The following is a 19,867-nucleotide window of genomic DNA, read 5'->3' as shown; positions in this document are numbered from 1 at the left end:
ATTACACCAATCATGCTTGAACCCTCGTGTGCATGCGTGAGTTTTTTCACGCGTGTCGGTGACGTCATTTCCCTGTGGGCAGGCCTTGAGTGAGATGTGGTCCCGCCCTCTTGGCTGAATTCCTTTGTTTCACACGCTGCTCGAGACGGCGCGCGTTGCTTTATCAACATTTTTTCTGGACCTGTGAGGAATATCCGAGTGGACACTATTCGAGAAATTCAGCTGGTTTTCGGTGAAAAGTTTAACGGCTGATGAGAGATTATGGGGTGTTTCTGTCAGTGTAAGGACTTCCCACGGAGCAGGACGTCCTGCAGCGCTTCCAGGCGCCGCCGTCGGCCTGTTTCAAGCTGAAATCATCCTAATTTAAGGCTTAATTCACCCAGGACGTCGTGAGAGAACAGAGAAGATTCAGAAGAGGCCGGCATGAGGAGTTTATGCGGACATTCCACTGTTTAAGGACATTTTGTAATGAAAGACGTGCGCGCAAATTCGCCGTGTTGTTTCCGTGACGACTCGGCAAATCTGTGTGCACCGCGACAGGAAAAACACCTCCGTGTTGAAAACCATTTGTAAAATTCAGGCGGCTTTTGATGGCTTTCAACAAGTGAGTAACTGAGAAATTGTTTAACAGCTTGGGCATGTTCCAACTTGCCCGTTAAGGTTTCCAACGGAGGTGTTTTTCCTGTCGCGACCCCCCGTGGTCGGGTCCGGCCCGACATGCGACTCTGCCCGCACGTTCTTTCATTACAAAATGTCCGTTAACAATGGAATGTCCGAATAAACTTCTCATGCCGACTTCTTCTGAAAGTTCTCTGCTCTCTGATGACTTACTGGGTCAACAGAGCCTGAAATGTGGAAGTTTTCAACTTGAAATGGTGAGACGCTGCCGCCTCGAAGTGCAGATCGCCGTCAGGCACCGTGGACCATCCTTAAAGCGACACTACCAGACCAAAATCTCTCATCGGCCGTTAAAATTTTTTACCGAAAACCAGCTGAATTTATCGAATGGTGTCCACTCAGTTGTGCCTTACAGTTTTGAAAAAATTTTGATCAAACAAAGCAGCAGTCTCTGAGCCATTCCTAAACAATGAAAAAACAACGAGAGGGTGGGCGACTCATCACTCAAAGACTGCCCACAGGCGAATGACGTAACCAACAGGCGTGAAAAAACTCTCGCATGCCCACGAGGGTTTAAGCATGTCTGATGTAATCACAAGTGATTCAAATCCATATGGTTTTTGAAAAAAATAATAAGGTCGGATACTTTTCTAATAGACCTCGTAAATAAATAAAAAGGATTTTCAAGAAAGTTGTTTTTGTTTGTCTAAAAAGAAAAATAATCTTGAGAAGTAAGTTTTACACTCAAAAACAATGGCATTTTCAGAAAATAGGTTTAACTTTGTCTTAATAAGATATTACAGCTAATGCTGAGCTTGATTGTAAAAGGTTCAAGCTACAAGAAATCCTAGCAGACGATCAAGATCGTTTTTTGGTTGTTGTTGCTTTTTTCCTATTTTAAGAGTAAGACCACTTAACACAACTTCTTAATGTAAGAATTCATAAAATGATACAAGTTTAAGTTTAAAATAATCTATTTTTCTTCACTGACAACAGCGTTACGTTTCAAATTATGAACCATGAACTGATCCAAACCCGGCAGACTCGCAGCAGCATCTGGCCTGTTTTTTTTTTTTTTGTAGTAGTAGTTTTAAAACACAACTGTCTTAAAGTGGCTCGATTTATACGGTAGTTTTAAGAATTCTATCCATGTAAAATTTGTTTAATATTTGCACATTTACTTTGCTCAAAACAAGAAAATTTGATCAAATTTGACAACGGCTGACTTATTTTTAATAGGTCTGATTTTACAGTGAATAATCAGGGTTCACCTCACTAAAACACGAAGATCTCCAGCAGAGCAAGACCACAAGAACCAAATTTTGGATTATTCAGATTTTCTTTTGATCACTTGGATAGTTTAAGTAGAAGTGAAAGTGATGTTAATTTGATGGTAAAGTGGTATTATTCTGTTTTCTGTCCGAGCTGCTGCCTGTGGTCTGCTGTACGGACCACCAGGACCGACTCCTGGTGATGTGATCTTCTAGAAGTCTTGGGGGTCACTTCAGTAAAGAATCTTCCAGACAAAGAGGAAGTCCAGGTGGTGTCGAAGGAACTCCTGGATGTCTGGACTATGAACACATACGGACAAACTGGCCCTGAATTGGGCCAGATACTGGCCTGTCTCTCCTAGCCTGTGATTGGTTGGCGGCCGAGACGCTGACATCAGCCTCACTTTGATGTGGCACGAGGGCTGCTCTCCTACTGGTTGTTTAGGAGTGGGAATTCCCACTCCAAAATGGAGGCCAGTATCTGGCACAATTTAGGGCCAGGTGTCGGGCTAATGTGGTGGTTGATGGTGGTCTTGATTTTTAAGAGGGCGGACATTCACATCTTCATGAAGGGGGATATGCTAGAAGGCTGCATTCTGCTTTATGAGGTGTAATTAATAAATGCAACTGATTGCATATTTGTAGGCAAATGGAGTAACCATGCTAAACCCCCACCCCACACACACACACACACACACACATACACAATATTACATATCACTGGATGACAATAATTAACCTTACAACAGTGATGGTCTTGATGGCCACCAGACAGGCTTTGACAGAAAAAAGAAGAAATGGACAAAAAGCTCATATCAAGCTACATGTATCTTTAATTACACTTGCTCCTAATTTCCATCATGCTTTTGATGATTACACTACAGTCAGATTAGCTACAAGCAATAGCAAGCTACAGAGACAAAGCAATGACTTGCTGTTTATTTTCAATCAGAGACAGGAGATAATGGCCGCTCTGCCAATGCTCTGCCGACGCTCTGCCACCACTCTGCTGACGCTCTGTCAACGGTCTGCCGATGCTCTGCCACTGCTTTGCCGATGCTCTGCCACCGCTCTGACGACAGTCTGCCACCACTTTGCCGACGCTTTGCCACTGCTTTGCCGACACTCTGCCACCACTTTGCCGATGCTCTGCCGCCGCTCTGCCGATGCTCTGTCCATGCTCTGTTGCATAACATAGACTTGAAGTCTATGTTATGCAACTATTGAGCGACGCAACATGGTGACTGCCAGGCAGAGTGAATGGGCAGCGTGTTGTCAGCTGGCTGTTCCCTCAAGCAAAATAATCCAAGATGGTGAAAAATGGGTTTTTCATATATTTTTTTAAAGGTTAGTCAGAAACAAACATTTCTAAATCTTAAAACACTGTTTTTGTAACCGGATAACATCTCTGAAGTAATTTACAAGACATCTTATGGAGATGTTAGCCTGCATGCCCCAGGAATGCCCACCATGCAGTCAAAGCCAACTGCTTGCCACCGTCATTTGTAGCTAATGTGACTGCAGGGTTGTTTCCTACAACAACCCGGGTCACGTCCAGCAGGTAGCAGAAAGGTATGATATAAGATTATTCCATAGCGATTCAGCCCAAATCAATTGGACTCCTTGTTGGTCTTCTTGTTGGTCTTGTCTTGTTTTTGAAGAACACTTGCTACAGAGTACACTTCTAGATGTTGCTTACCTGGAAGATGGAGAATATTTGTCAACTGGAGGTTTCAATTGACTGGAGCTTGGTCAGACCATCAATTAGGTCTGTTTTCTTGCTCATGACCCACATACATATATGGATTTATACGTCTTCACAAACATTAAGATGTTTGATAGATACTGTGGCGGCCCTGGAGGGACACCCTGTTGAACGCAAGCCTTCCCTCTTAAACCGCATCATGGAACTATTGCTGAGGTATAATAACCTATTTGCTGAGTGAGTTTCATAACCGTCTGGATGCTTGAAAAAAAAAAACCACTGTGGCAGTCAGTCTGCATTTTGTACCTAATATGAAGTTAGAACACAGATTTGGCTCGAGTGATGATACGTAAATACTTTCCAGGGTAATTTGAGCTCCGTAAAACCCACACGGGAACATAGTACTAATGTGTTCCGACGGGAGACCGATCTTCAGCCTGACCCAAGCAAAAGTGGGAAATCTCCTTCGTCTGGAGGTCTGCCTGGCATGGCTTTCTGGGAAGCCGAGGCGTTGAGTCATTCTAGACACAGGTTCAGGGTGGTTTCACACTGCTGGAAGAGAACTACGTCGGCGGGGAAGTGTGGAGTGTGTCTCCTCAGCCGGGACAGCAGGGATTCCCTCTGACAAGACCTGAGCTTTATTTTCATCCAGCAGGAAGTGGAGCTTGGCTTTCTGGAGGTGGCGATGTGTGAAATTATGTTGTCCAGATGTATTTACACAGTGGAGTCATAATTGCGTAATTAGACCCAAGTATTAATTTTGGCAACATGTGCACGATATGTGTGTCACGTGCAATGCTTCCAATATGTGCACGCGAGCTTTTCCCCGCCTGTTTGTTTTTGGGTCTTGATCTGCTTTTACCGGAGGATGATTACAATCCCAGACAGTTTCCCAGAAGCCACAGCAGATGCGTAGATAGTGGCAAGGTTGTGACACATGGGAGCTACTGAGTAACACTGCCTCCTGCTGCCAGGGCTGACAAACCGTGAAGGTATGCGGCCTTTTCAAATCTTTCATTTGGGGATTGCGGATATAACCCCATACCCCATCATGTGTAGGTTGAACATACAGCTTGAGAGTGATTATGCATTATATGTTCCCACAGAAACCCTCGGCAACCCTTCTCCCTTCTTGAATGACTCACGTGAAACATTTGATTGTTTGCAGCTGAGGAACCGTGGAGACACAGCGCCAAGTGGAACCGAGGATAAACGTACACAAACGACACACGAGGCCATTACACCTTCCACCTGCTGAGGATCCATCAGTTTAGGGAATGGCACCAAGGACAGGACTGAGGAAGGCTGTTGTTCCAGTAAGGATCTAATGAGTTGGACTGAGATAGCACCTCTGTGAAAGCAGGCCATTGTCAACCCAGGTGGACTATTTGAGCAAAATTACTTACTGGGTGGCAGCCCGACATTAAACGATACGACATATTATCAGGTTATTTGCTCATGAATAAGTTCATTTTAGTTACACCTACGTGTTGGTGAGACACTGTAGCAACTGCATGTATAAAACACCTGCGGCAGTTCTGGTTCTTGGTCTAATACAAACAAAATAGGAGATATTTGTTGAACATGACAATAAGCCAATGGGAGGCATTCAGGAAGCATCCTTGCTTCCTGAATGTTCGTAACTCGTAACGTCAAGAAAAAGCACAACCAGTTTATTTGATCCTATACCAACAAAACTGTTTAAGGACCTGTGGTCCACTCTTGGGCCGACTGTGCTGGAAATTATTAATCTTTCTTTAACTTCTGGATCTGTTCCTAAATGTTTCAATTCTGCAGTGATTAAACCATTACTTAAGAAAGCTAATCTTGACCCTAGTGTATTGACAAACTATCGGCCGATATCAGATCTATCATTTTTCTCCAAAATTCTGGAAAAAGTGGTGTCACGGCAGCTCATAGACTATCTTACTGAGAATAATCTCTTTGAGCCACTGCAGTCTGCTTTTAGAAAATATCATTCCACAGAGACGGCTCTCACTAAAGTGGTGAATGATCTCCTGCTTACAATGGATTCGGACACCACTACGGTTCTGGTGCTGTTAGATCTCAGTGCTGCGTTTGATACAGTGGATCATCATATTCTACTTGACAGGCTGGAAAATCATTCTGGGATTACTGGGAGTGCCCTTGCATGGCTGACGTCATACTTGACCAGTCGTTCTCACTGTGTTCTGTACAGTAACACTACCTCTAACCTTAGTGACATGAAATTTGGGGTTCTACAGGGGTCCGTCTTGGGCCCCCTGCTTTTCTCCTTTTATATAGCACCCCTTGGGTATGGGCACATATTGCAGCATTTTGGGATTACCTTTCACTGCTATGCTGATGATACTCAGTTATACATGCCGATAACTGCTGGTAATCTCATCCACATAAAATCCTTAGAAGATTGCCTTGCATCAGTGACGTCTAGAAACTTCCTTCTTTTAAACTCTGATAAGACTGAAATGATGGTTCTTGGTCCAGTGAGACATTGGCATCAATTTGACCAGTTAACGCTCAGCCTAGGCTCATGTGTCATACATCATATGGACAACGTGAGGACCCTTAGGGTAATTTTTGATCCTACATTGTCCTTTGACCTCCACATTAGAAATATTATGAGGACTGCTTTCTTCCATCTGCGAAATATAGTGAAGATTTGTCCCATCCTGTCTATGGCTGATGCTGAGACCCTGATCCATGTGTTTATCTCTTCTAGATTGGACTACTGCAATGTTCTATTTTCTGGTTTACCACAGTCCAGCATTAGGGCTCTCCAATTGGTTCAAAATGCTGCAGCCAGACTTTTGACACAAAGCAGAAAGTTCGACCACATTACACCCATTTTAGCATGCCTTCACTGGCTTCCTGTCCCAGTGAGATCAGATTTTAAGGTTCTGCTACTAACCTATAAAATTATTCATGGACTGGCACCTCCCTACCTAGCTGACCTAATTAAACCTTACGTACCGGCCCGGGCTTTACGTTCTCAGGGTGCAGGACTAAAGTGTGGTCGAAAGTTCGACCACATTACACCCATTGGTGTAATGTGATCTTCTTGGCTTTTATATTTTTAATTAATTTATATCAAGATGTAGAGATTTACTCTCAGTTTGAGTCTAAGGAAGACAATTTTAGAAAGTTTTATACTGAGAAGTCTGATTTACTTTTTGTATTTGAAATGCCATAAACAAATTAAAATGTGTGAAATACCAAGGAGCTGAATACTTTTGCAAGCATGGACTGTTTACACGACACAAACTAGTTCTCAGGCTGCCAGAATTTACTGCCAGAATGGTAGGGTTTGTACTATATTGGCCCTGAAGTCTGCTGGTGCTGGTACTTATGTCCAGAGTCCATATCATGATGTGGATGAAACTCTATGATCCCCCCCACCCTCCAACCCTCCAGGCAGGACACCAGTTCAACTCAGGTTACTAACACTGTCAAGGCTGGTACCCACTTACAGGTAAACCCAGGCCCACTTATTGGCAACCCAGCATCTTAACCGCCGCCCGACCTGCTGTACTCTGAATACTGGTGTGCCAAAATTCAACCCCTTGTCAGCGTCGTGAAACCTGGGTAATGGATCAAGTAGGGCATTGCCTGTTAGGGTGAAACACGGTGGCCGCTCTCGTAACCATGAAGGCCTAACAGGAAACGTGATCACAAGGTGGCTAACGGGAAGTCCTCAAAGGCAGGTGGGGAAGGTGATGGCTTGTAACCCAACAGCTGTGAAGGTGGGTGAAGGCTGCAGCAGGTCCTCAGACCCTGTTCACCTTCAGACCAGACTAAAGATCCCGGTCTTTGATCCAAGGTCAAGGACCTTGTGTTTGTCGGAGTGCAGTGACGTTCCCACTGAGGGAATGCCACAACATGTAAATACTGGCGACAATCCCTAATCAATCATAACTGCCACGGTTAAAAAAACAGACTGATCTTGAAATATTCATAGCTTTGATATCTCCTGTCAAAGCTTTGCCAAATTAAACAAGCATCATCCAGTTTAATTAATTATCTTTATGTAGTTCTGCAGCCAAGCCCTGTTAGAAAACAACGCAGGAAAAAATAAACTCCTGCGTGTCAATAAACACACCCATCAACACACAGATGGACGTGTGATTCCACACATGCAGCTGAATACACTCTCTTCCTAACACGCAGAGCAGGAGACATCCACTCACTGGCCACGTCATTAGGTACACCTGTTCAATTGTTTGTTAACACAAATAGCTAATCAGCAAGTCACATGGCAGCAACTCAGTGCATTTAGTCATCTAGATGCGGTGAAGACAACTTGCTGAACTTCACACTGAGCATTAGAATGGGGAAGAAAGGGAATTTTAGTGACTTTGAACGTGGCATGTTTATTGGCGCCAGATGGGCTGGTCTGAGTATTTCAGAAACTGCTGATCTACTGAGATTTTCACACACAACCATCTCCAGGGTTTACAGAGAAGTGTGACGCTATCAATTCAATATGGACCAACACCTCTGTGGAATGTTTCCAACACCTTGTTGAATCTATGCCATGAAGAATTAAAGCAGCTCTGTAGACAAAAGGGGATCCAGCAAGGTGTACCTAATAAAGTGGACAGCGAGTGTACGCACTGACACTTGCCACGCCTCTTCCCCAAATGTTTTAAAGAATTCCGACACTAAAGATACAATCGGAATCAGGCTCTGGCTTCCCAATAGTTTACTTTTTTGGAAGGGGGAGAGGTTAAAGATGGAGTTTGTGAATCATCACATATTTTGAGTCATTCTACGAGAAAATATGACCATGTTGTAACTGAAAGTGCTGACTGTACCTCGAGTGGCAAATACACAACTGAGATCCAACGACAGATGAATCCCAGATCCTGCGTTCAATGAGAAAAAGTTCTTTGTAAATTGAGATTTGCACTAAATGCACAAAAAGCTCTGCACGGTGCGTTGCTTTTTAAACCATGTACTCTGAGCAGGCCTGTCGTGGAACGCTGCCGTCAAGTTATCAGCAGCAGCAGCAGCCAGGTTTCCTACTTGACTGTGTTTCCTGGAGAGGGATCCCTCGTTCCACAATTATACTATTTGGTTTCAGTGCCGAGGTTTTAAACTGCAGATTCAGGGTATTCCTCGTGATTGGGATCACCGTCTGAGGTCAGGAACACCGCTGTCGGATTCAAGTGAAAAACGCACCGATAGATCACGTTTCAGGACAGCGGAAAGACGCTCAATTACACATGGATCTGCGGCGGAGCGGCACACACCGTCCTCGTGACTGAATTCTGGGTTTGAAGGGCTTAAAAATCGAGAAAGCTGGGAAAAAGGGTCTTGTCTCTTCTTGATTTAATGTGGGTGGAATGTAGCCACCTGTGAGTCGAACCTGATGAGATTTTCATCCGTCGCGACACATTTTTTAAAGCTTTAAAAGGCAGAACTCGAAGCGTACCTGACATCAGTGCCATCGATACGTTGGAATGAGGTGAACGTCAATCCTTGAGCTCCGTGGAGCCGTCCAACACTACGTGGCTGATTCCCCCACGTGATCCATTCATGCCCTGGACACATCCAGTCCAGATGGGGTGAGTCAAACCCGAGCGCTGACTGACAGCACAGAGTGAATCACGTTCTTTTAAACAAGGTCTTTGTGGGCTGTCAGCGGTGCTCATTCATTTGTACCACACAGCGCTAGTCTTCCTGGCTATCCGGCCAGACCGAGGACAACTTTCTTCCACCAGCTCAGGTTTAGTTTATTCATACAGTTCCAAACCATAACACAAGCAGTGGTGGAGCACAGTTCAGCTAACGGCTAATTAGCACAGCTAACTGTTGCATGGGCCATACTAAAATACGAAATGGAGCAAAATAATCACGAAATGAGTCTAAAATGTAACAAAATGGAGCAGACTGACCCAGACGGACTCCAAATAAGTACTTTTATTTAATTGTTTGGTGTTTGTTTTTTGTGAGATGCACTCAGTACATGTACTCGGGGCAGGTGCGCCATCTGGTGTTCAAGACATGAAACTTCAGCCACTGGGTCAATCTGCTCCATTTCATTACATTTTTTTTTACCCCATTTTGTGAATATCAGTACCCATTTCCCTCCATTGCACCCCATATCACAAAAAAAGTCAGTCTGCTCTTTTTCATTACATTTTACCACCATTTCATGATTATTCGTCTCCATTTCGCTCATTTCGTATTTTAGTATAGCCGCTGTTGCATGAACTTTTCAGATGGTTGTGAAATCCATTAGCGGACAAGTTAGCTTCCAATAAATTTGGTTGCACTAATGTTAGGTCAGCTAACATTTAAAAAAAAAGTTTAACAGTCAAAGACATTTTTAAACCATGAAATGAAACATGTTTGTTCCTGTTGGAGCTTAAAGACAAATCCAATAAAAGAAACTGACATGCTGCGTGAAGGCAACAAGCATCACCTTGAAGATGTAAGATGTATTTTTATTAGTTTTTTTTTAAATAATTCATTTAACAGTATAAATAAAGTGTATTTTGAATGTAAACTCTCCAGTTTAATTTCCATATTTAATTCTACAACCCCTGGCAATAATTATGGAATCACCGGCCTCGGAGGATGTTCATTCAGTTGTTTAATTTTGTAGAAAAAAGCAGATCACAGACATGACACAAAACTAAAGTCATTTCAAATGGCAACTTTCTGGCTTTAAGAAACACTATAAGAAATCAGGAAAAAAAATTGTGGCAGTCAGTAACGGTTACTTTTTTAGACCAAGCAGAGGAAAAAAATATGGAATCACTCAATTCTGAGGAAAAAATTATAGAATCATGAAAAACAAAAGAACGTTCCAACACATCACTAGTATTTTGTTGAACCACCTCTGGCTTTTATAACAGCTTGCAGTCTCTGAGGCATGGACTTAATGAGTGACAAACAGTACTCTTCATCAATCTGGCTCCAACTTTCTCTGATTGCTGTTGCCAGATCAGCTTTGCAGGTTGGAGCCTTGTCATGGACCATTTTCTTCAACTTCCACCAAAGATTTTCAATTGGATTAAGATCCAGACTATTTACAGGCCATGACATTGACCCTGTGTGTCTTTTTGCAAGGAATGTTTTCACAGTTTTTGCTCTATGGCAAGATGCATTATCATCTTGAAAAATGATTTCATCATCCCCAAACATCCTTTCAATTGATGGGATAAGAAAAGTGTCCAAAATATCAACGTAAACTTGTGCATTTATTGATGATGTAATGACAGCCATCTCCCCAGTGCCTTTACCTGACATGCAGCCCCATATCATCAATGACTGTGGAAATTTACATGTTCTCTTCAGGCAGTCATCTTTATAAATCTCATTGGAACGGCACCAAACAAAAGTTCCAGCATCATCACCTTGCCCAATGCAGATTCGAGATTCATCACTGAATATGACTTTCATCCAGTCATCCACAGTCCACGATTGCTTTTCCTTAGCCCATTGTAACCTTGTTTTTTTCTGTTTAGGTGTTAATGATGGCTTTCATTTAGCTTTTCTGTATGTAAATCCCATTTCCTTTAGGCGGTTTCTTACAGTTCGGTCACAGACGTTGACTCCAGTTTCCTCCCATTCGTTCCTCATTTGTTTTGTTGTGCATTTTCGATTTTTGAGACATATTGCTTTAAGTTTTCTGTCTTGACGCTTTGATGTCTTCCTTGGTCTACCAGTATGTTTGCCTTTAACAACCTTCCCATGTTGTTTGTATTTGGTCCAGAGTTTAGACACAGCTGACTGTGAACAACCAACATCTTTTGCAACACTGCGTGATGATTTACCCTCTTTTAAGAGTTTGATAATCCTCTCCTTTGTTTCAATTGACATCTCTCATGTTGGAGCCATGATTCATGTCAGTCCACTTGGTACAACAGCTCTCCAAGGTGTGATCACTCCTTTTTAGATGCAGACTAACGAGCAGATCTGATTTGATGCAGGTGTTTGTTTTGGGGATGAAAATTTACAGGGTGATTCCATAATTTATTCCTCAGAATTGAGTGAGTCCATATTTTTTTTCCTCTGCTTGGTCTAAAAAAGTAACCGTTACTGACTGCCACATTTTTTTTTCCTGATTTCTTATAGTGTTTCTTAAAGCCAGAAAGTTGCCATTTGAAATGACTTTAGTTTTGTGTCATGTCTGTGATCTGCTTTTTTTCTACAAAATTAAACAACTGAATGAACATCCTCCGAGGCCGGTGATTCCATAATTATTGCCAGGGGTTGTATACATGCACCTGTTCATCATCTGATCTTGGCATGCTAAACCTGTTTGGAAACTTCCATGGTTATGATTCAACATATTCAAATTTCAGTATTTTAGGTTGATTTTTCAGGGTTTCATAACTATAAAAAAGAAAAAAAAGCCCAAGTAAAAGTCCTACAGCCAAAGTTAGCAGCTAGCAATACCATCAGCTAAATGTTTTAGTGGTTTAACAGCTTAGCATGATCACAGTTAGCACAGTTAGTAGGTTAGCAGTTAGCAAAACTAACTTTAAAGTTATAAAGTCGCCTCAAGGCAAGACAGACGAGTTAGGTCAAGACCTTATTCACTCCAGGAGGACACACTTTGCCAACAGCAGTGCGGAAAAAAACAAAACAAAATCTCAGCATTTTCTGATTATAGGAAGAAACCTCAAGCAGACCAGAGTCAGTGGGGTGACCATCTGCTTTGGCCATACAAACAAGAAATGGTAAATGGAGTGCATTGAAAGCGCTTTTCCATCTGCATCAGACAGTCAAAGAGCTTTACAATTATGCCTCACATTCACACAAACACACTCACACACCGATGTCAGGTTGCTGTCATGCAAAGTGCTTACTACACACCGGGAGCAATTTTGGGATTAAGGACCTTGCCCAAGGGCCCTTAGTGATTTTCCGGTCAGGCTGGGCTCTGAACCGAGGATCCTCTGGTCTCAAGCCCAACACTTAACCACTAGACCATCACCTCCCCCTAGAGATGATAAAACCACAACACAAGATCTACAGAATATGCAATAACAGAAATGTTGCATTTAAAAAAATGTATATCATCAACTGAGTTTAAATAATTAAGTCTGAATGCAATGCTACATAATGGCATTACTAAAATACATTTTTCAAGAGATGTTTTTGAAGAGTAATGCAGAGTACACCCGAGGTAGCTCCACTAGGTAGAGCAGGTGTGAGCCAACTGTTTGTCACAGCTGAGATCATGTGGCTTGTTGTGTGGTTAGTTGTAATAATGGACCATCTAAAAAGTTGGTACCTCAGTATTTCACTTTGATGACATTTTAGTATCATTTAACTTATATGGTAGCACCAAGAGCATTATACAGGACACATAGCTCAGTGGATAGGGAGCTGGTCTGTCTATGTACTTGGTCAAGACACTTCATCTGCATTGTCTCAGTCCACCCATCTATAAATGGGCACCAGTCTTGTCTGGGGAAGTAAACTGCACCAGAGTGGTGGCTCATCTAGTCAAGACTCTAATCCTCTTCACGCTATGGAATCTGGAGATAAGCATGTGCACCAATGGACCTCACTGCCTATATATTGGACCGTTAGCACTTAGTAGCACAGTGGCTTAGTACTTGTAGTTAACACTGTTGCCTCACAGCAAGAACGTCATGGGTTTGATTTCCACCTACGGTCTTTCTGTGTGGAGTTTGCATGTTGTCCTCATGTTTGCGTGGGTTTCCTCCTGGTGTTCCGGTTTCCTCCCACATCTATAGACATGCAGGTCAGGTGGACTGGAAACTTTGTCCAGGTCTCCCTTGCAAAAGAGATGTCGATCTCAATGGGACTAACCAGGTTTTAGCGCTACTCATGTTGCAGCAGGACTGGGCCAATATGCTGGTCACAGTATTTAATACCCATACTTAAGCCACTCATTATGAAATTTCCAAAAATATGTGTTTAACATACACCTAAACCACAGCTAGCTTGTTATCTTTAGCATTGCTTGCTTTGGACTTCATTTGTCCCACCCAGTCTTGCCCATACTCCACCTCTTTACCCATTAATGAGTTGGCTGGAAGTTAGGCAGCGTCAGGCACTGCCAAGATGGTGACATTTGGAGCTGCCCCATTTGAGGTTCAAGACTCAAATGGGGCGGCTCCAGATGGTCATTGTGAAGGAATTGCATGACGAACTACTTCCACATTAGCTTCATTTTTCAGTGCGGGAGGATCCTGCTTGGTTTGAAGTCTATGTAAAGCAGCAACTGTACCTCGAAATCCTTTGATTTGCGTTATTTCAACCTGTTCTACGTTCAGAGAAACTGAGAGTGACATCATGGAGGGTTTGTCCAGTATGTGTACCATATGTCCAAGTCCGTACGCAACTGGATAAGGGCTGAGCCCACTGGAGGGTTTGCTGTGCCACCTGGATCTCATTGTCACTCACCAGAATGACTGACAGGGGGCTCACACGTGCCGACACCCCAACCAAATCTATGCCACCATTGACCTAATGTGCTAAGACATCGATATAAATCTGAACCTTAACGTACGGCCTCTACGGGCTGTGATCTGGGCGAGATGATTTTGCTATCTCGGGTTTTTATGTTTCCCACAGCATCTAAATCACTACATAAAGCCCAGCCCACCCACGCTCTGACCCTGTAACCTTCCACTTCTCTCAGTCACACCGATAAATTTGACAAAAATCCCTCCCAACTGGACAGCTGCCATGGTATCCAAGCAACTCACACAAACAGCAGGAAACACAACAGGGGATCCCACCAGGCCGCTGAAAAAGGAACACACTGACCGGAGTCAGGAAGAGGAGAGACGCAAGGAAGAAGTAGGTGGCTGGTCCTTCAGTTGACCTCCTCCACAGTGCGAAGGAGTTATTGTTCCTGATGTCTCAGTCAGGATGACTGCCGACTGATCTCAGAGCTGTGTCACATGTTGCAGCACTGTAAGCCGGGATCGAGCTATTTTTAATCTTTTTACTACATGTCAATACCAACACCAAGGACGGGACATAGAATCCTGCAGAGGCGTCCTGCCCGGAGCTCGCTCTGGTCTTTACGTGTCTCCGTAGATCATACCGTTGGAGAAGTGATGACAGAACGTCTATTGGTGCTTGTCAGTCTCTTCACACTTTGAGATTCCACACATGCTGCAGTGACGTCTCTCAGGGTTGATCTACAGCGGAGAAGAATGCAGCAAACTCACTTGACAGATGTGGTCCTGTTTCAACTTGTCCCTGAAAGTCTTCTGCAGTATGAGCGCCCGAATTATTGCACACCGAATGGAAAGTATGGTTGTGAAACATCAGCAGGTTTTAGGCTCAAAGCCATTATAACTGAAGCATAAAGTTAGCAAGCTAAAGTGAAAACATGCTCGTCTGAGAAAATACCAAAATTATTTATGATTATTTATAACTAACATTTTAAAAAAGGAATGAAAGCACAAAACAAAATAAACTCCAATATCCAAAGAAGAAATGGTAATAATATGAAGGACACTACAGCAAAAGTAAGACCTCTCGGCTGCTCCCTTGTTTGCACTCAGGGTTGCCACAGCAAATCTGAGGTGGAGCTGCATTTTGATTTGGCACAAGTTTTACACCGGATGCCCTTCCTGATGCAACTCCACCTTACATGGAGAAATGTGGCAGCAGTGGAATTTGAACCAGGAACCTTCAGCACTGAAACCAAGCTCACTAACGATTTGGCTGCCACCCGTGCACAAAAATCCCAAATTAATGAGCTGATAATACGGAAAAAGGTGCAGCCTTACTCCAGTACTATTTATACTCCAGAAAATATGGCACTTAAAAGCAAGCTCAAAGGTCAGATTTCCAGTCAGCTATATGCTACTTAGCCCAGCCAGCTAGCCTGGTCTAGATGTTAGGCAGGCACGTGACCAGAGGATCCTCAGTTCGATACCCCATCAAACCTGAAAATCACAAAGATCCCTTGGGGAAAGTTCTTGTAAGGTGCTTTCAGCATTTCCAACGAATGGAAAAGTGCTGCATACTGTATTTTCTGGAGTATAAGTTGCACCTGTTTAAAAAAATGCCTCTTGAAAAGGAAAAATCTGTGCTGTGTTTTCTGGAGTATGAATCACTTTTTTTTTTTTTGCTTACTTATACTATGGTGCAGCTTATACTCTGGAAAGTATGATATACAGCAAGCAGCACCTTTTTTCTCTTTTTGGGGGGATTTTTGTAATAATAATAATAATTTATTAATTTATATATTTCTATATAAATTAATATAGAAATATATAAATTAAATATATATATTTCTATATAAATTAATTATTATATATATTTTTGTGCATTGTTCTCATGTTTTCATTATTGGCCTGTATTCTTTTATTATTTGAGTTCATTTTCTTTAGTGCTCTGATTCCTGTGAAAGTCCTATATAAATTATAACATAATTATTATTAATAATGAATGTGTAATTTTTTATTTTATTTTATTTTATTTATTTATTTTTTTTTTTTTGGTATACAGTGAGGAAAATAAGTATTTGAACACCCTGCGATTTTGCAAGTTCTCCCACTTAGAAATCATGGAGGGGTCTGAAATTTTCATCTTAGGTGCATGTCCACTGTAAGAGACATAATCTAAAAAAACAAAATCCAGAAATCATGATGTATGATTTTTTTAATAATTTATTTGTATGTCAAATCAAATCAAATCAATTTTATTTATATAGCGCCAAATCACAACAAACAGTTGCCCCAAGGCGCTTTATATTGTAAGGCAAGGCCATACAATAATTACGGAAAAACCCCAACGGTCAAAACGACCCCCTGTGAGCAAGCACATGGCAACAGTGGGAAGGAAAAACTCCCTTTTAACAGGAAGAAACCTCCAGCAGAACCAGGCTCAGGGAGGGGCAGTCTTCTGCTGGGACTGGTTGGGGCTGAGGGAGAGAACCAGGAAAAAGACATGCTGTGGAAGAGAGCAGAGATCAATCACTAATGATTAAATGCAGAGTGGTGCATACAGAGCAAAAAGAGAAAGAAACACTCAGTGCATCATGGGAACCCCCCAGCAGTCTAAGTCTATAGCAGCATAACTAAGGGATGGTTCAGGGTCACCTGATCCAGCCCTAACTATAAGCTTTAGCAAAAAGGAAAGTTTTAAGCCTAATCTTAAAAGTAGAGAGGGTGTCTGTCTCCCTGATCTGAATTGGGAGCTGGTTCCACAGGAGAGGAGCCTGAAAGCTGAAGGCTCTGCCTCCCATTCTACTCTTACAAACTCTAGGAACTACAAGTAAGCCGCTGTTACTGCTGCAAATAAATATTTGATCACCTACCAACCAGCAAGAATTCTGTCTCTCACAGACCTGTTAATTTTTCTTTAAGAAGCCCTCTTATTCTGTACTCTTTACCTGTATTAATTGCACCTGTTTGAACTTGTTACCTGTATAAAAGACACCTGTTCACACACTCAATCAATCACACTCCAACCTGTCCACCATAGCCAAGACCAAAGAGCTGTCTAAGGACACCAGGGACAAAACTGTAGACCTGCACAAGGCTGGGATGGACTACAGGACAACAGGCAAGCAGCTTGGTAGAAGACAACAACTATTATGATTATTTATTAGAAAGTGGAAGAAACACAAGATGACTGTCAATCTCCCTCGGTCTGGGATTCCATGCAAGATCTCACTTAGTGGGGTAAGGATGATTCTGAGAAAGCTCAAAACTACACAGGAGGACCTGGTCAATTACCTGAAGAGAGCTGGGACCACAGTCACAAAGATTACATTAGTAACACATGATGCTGTCATGGTTTAAAATCCTGCAGGGCAGCAAGGTCCCCCTGCTCAAGCCAGCACATGTCCAGGCCCGTTTGAAGTTCACCAGTGACCATCTGGATGATCCAGAGGAGGCATGGGAGAAGGTCATGTGGTCAGATGAGACCAAAATAGAGCTTTTTGGAATCAACTCCACTTACCATGTTTAGAGGATGAGAACAACCCCAAGAAAACCATCCCAACCGTGAAGCATGGGGGTGGAAACATCATACTCTCGGGGTGCTCTTCTGCAAAGGGGACAGGATGACTGCACCGTATTGAAGGGAGGATGGATGGGGTCATGTATTGCGAGATTATGACAAACAACCTCCTTTTGACCTCTGTAACTGCAAACAAAGGCTACTGTACCAAATATTAACATTGATTTTCACAGGTGTTCAAATACTTATTTGCAGCAGTAACATACAAATAAATTATTGAAAAAAATCATACATTGTGATTTTCGGATTTTTTTTTTTTTAGATTGTCTCTCACAGTGGACATGCACCTAAGATGAAAAATTCAGACCCCTCCATGATTTGTAAGTGGGAGAACTTGCAAAATCGCAGGGTGTTCAAATACTTATTTTCCTCACTGTATGTGTTGCAGTGGAGTATAAGTCGCAGGAGCTCCAAAATAGTAATAGAAAATAACACGACTTAAACTACGGAAAATACGGTAAATGCAGTCCATTTAGCATTTGGTGAGTTAGGCATCATAGCTTAGTACATTTCAAGTTCAGAAAAGTCTACTATCCAGATTGGTGTCACAATGTTTTTGGTGGGGGGGGGGGGGGGGGGGGGGGGGAGTGCATCCTTATCATGTTTTTGATGTCATCAAAAGAGCCTAAAATAGTTTATTTGCTTTAATTCTGGAGGGAGGTGCAAAGGTCATAAGTCCCTTACTGGACTTTTTCTGGCAAGTTAATACCCATGGTTCCCCAGCTGGGGTCCCAGCCCCCCCATGGAGGCGCTAAAGATCACAGACCAAATTAACAAAAACATTTAGTTTGGTTTATTCTCAAAGTTAGTCCTAGTGTTAATTTTAACAGCATGTTGGAGTTGGTTTATGTTATAGCTGACTAAGATGTCAGTTGGTTTTAGTCATAATTCAGTCATCTGAATTTAATTTTAGTCAAGTTTATTTGACTAAATATCACAAGAGTTTAGTAGGTGAAATCTGACTTGACTAAAATGTTATATTAAGTTGACTAAAACTAAAGCAATTCAGGTGACTATATTATGACTAAAAACCAAATGACACTTAAGTCAGCTATAACTAAAACTAAACAAAACCCTTCGGTTGCTCCCTTGTTTTTCACTCAGGGTCGCCACAGCAGATCCAGGGTGGATCTCAAATTTAACACGGGATGGTCTGAGCTCTCATACTATGATCACCGGGTGTTAAAATCCAACCCTTTGTTTGAGTCCCGGGTGACAGATCAGGTAGGGAATTGCCTGTTGGGGTGAAATACGGTGGGGACCTTATGTGCCTCGTGGCCAGTACAGTGACCATGAAGGCCCAACAGGAACCTTGAACATGAGATGGCTGCGGGGCTCTGGTGAAACAATAAGTCCTCAACGGCAGATCAGGCGGAGGAGGTGATAACTTGTCCAATGGGTGTGGTTGACCATGTTAACAAGACCCACACACAGGCGTCTCTCAATTGAGCCTGGATGTGGATTATCTTGTCCAGTAATGGATCAAAAGACAATCTTCCTCGTCACTGAGGGATTGCCACTATTAGAACAGCTTGAGTTGTGTCAGGTTCCAGTGGGTGCACCCCAACTTTTAAGAAGGGTACAGATGTGTCCCGTACCTCTGGCATTTCTACACTTGTCAATATCAGCCATAAGCCTTTTTCTCTGATTCAAAATATTGAAATGTTGCAATGCCAGTGAATCACCTCATCACACCTTCTCAGCTGTTGTACCAAAATACACCAAATTCGACTGCTGTCGTCTCCTGATTATTGAGACATAGTGGAAACAATGGCTGCATGTACCAAATGAAACCAGGCAATGAAGACAAAAATCACCTTCCACAATTGAGCCGATCGAATAACTGAAGACCAGTGGTGTCAAAAGTACACACATTTGTTACTTAAGTAGAAGTATAGATACTGCAGTTTAAAAACACTCTGGTAAAAGTTGAAGTATCAACTTGACCTTTTTACTCAAGTAAAAGTGAAAAAGTATGTGCTCCAAAACCTACTTAAAGTATACAAGTATAAAGTAACCTTAAAAAAAAAAACAAGGTAGATGCCACTATATGAATTGAAAGCTTAATTTAAAAACTGATTCGTTCTACATGTGGCCCAAGACCCAAAACCCAAAATTACCCCCCAACACCACCTGCACGAAAATGTTTCAATTCTAGAAGCTCTGAAATACAATCTGGGACAATTCCAGATAATAAACTGCAGTGAGTGCAGCATCCATTTAGTGAGAAAAAAAAACACAACTTTCCTTATTCAAATTCATTCCAGTAGTATTCTGCTCTTACTAGGATGCAGCA

This window comes from Thalassophryne amazonica, chromosome 7 (genome assembly GCF_902500255.1).
Source record: "Thalassophryne amazonica chromosome 7, fThaAma1.1, whole genome shotgun sequence".
Taxonomy (NCBI): Eukaryota; Metazoa; Chordata; class Actinopteri; order Batrachoidiformes; family Batrachoididae; genus Thalassophryne; species Thalassophryne amazonica.
Note: the sequence above shows the minus strand (reverse complement) of the source record.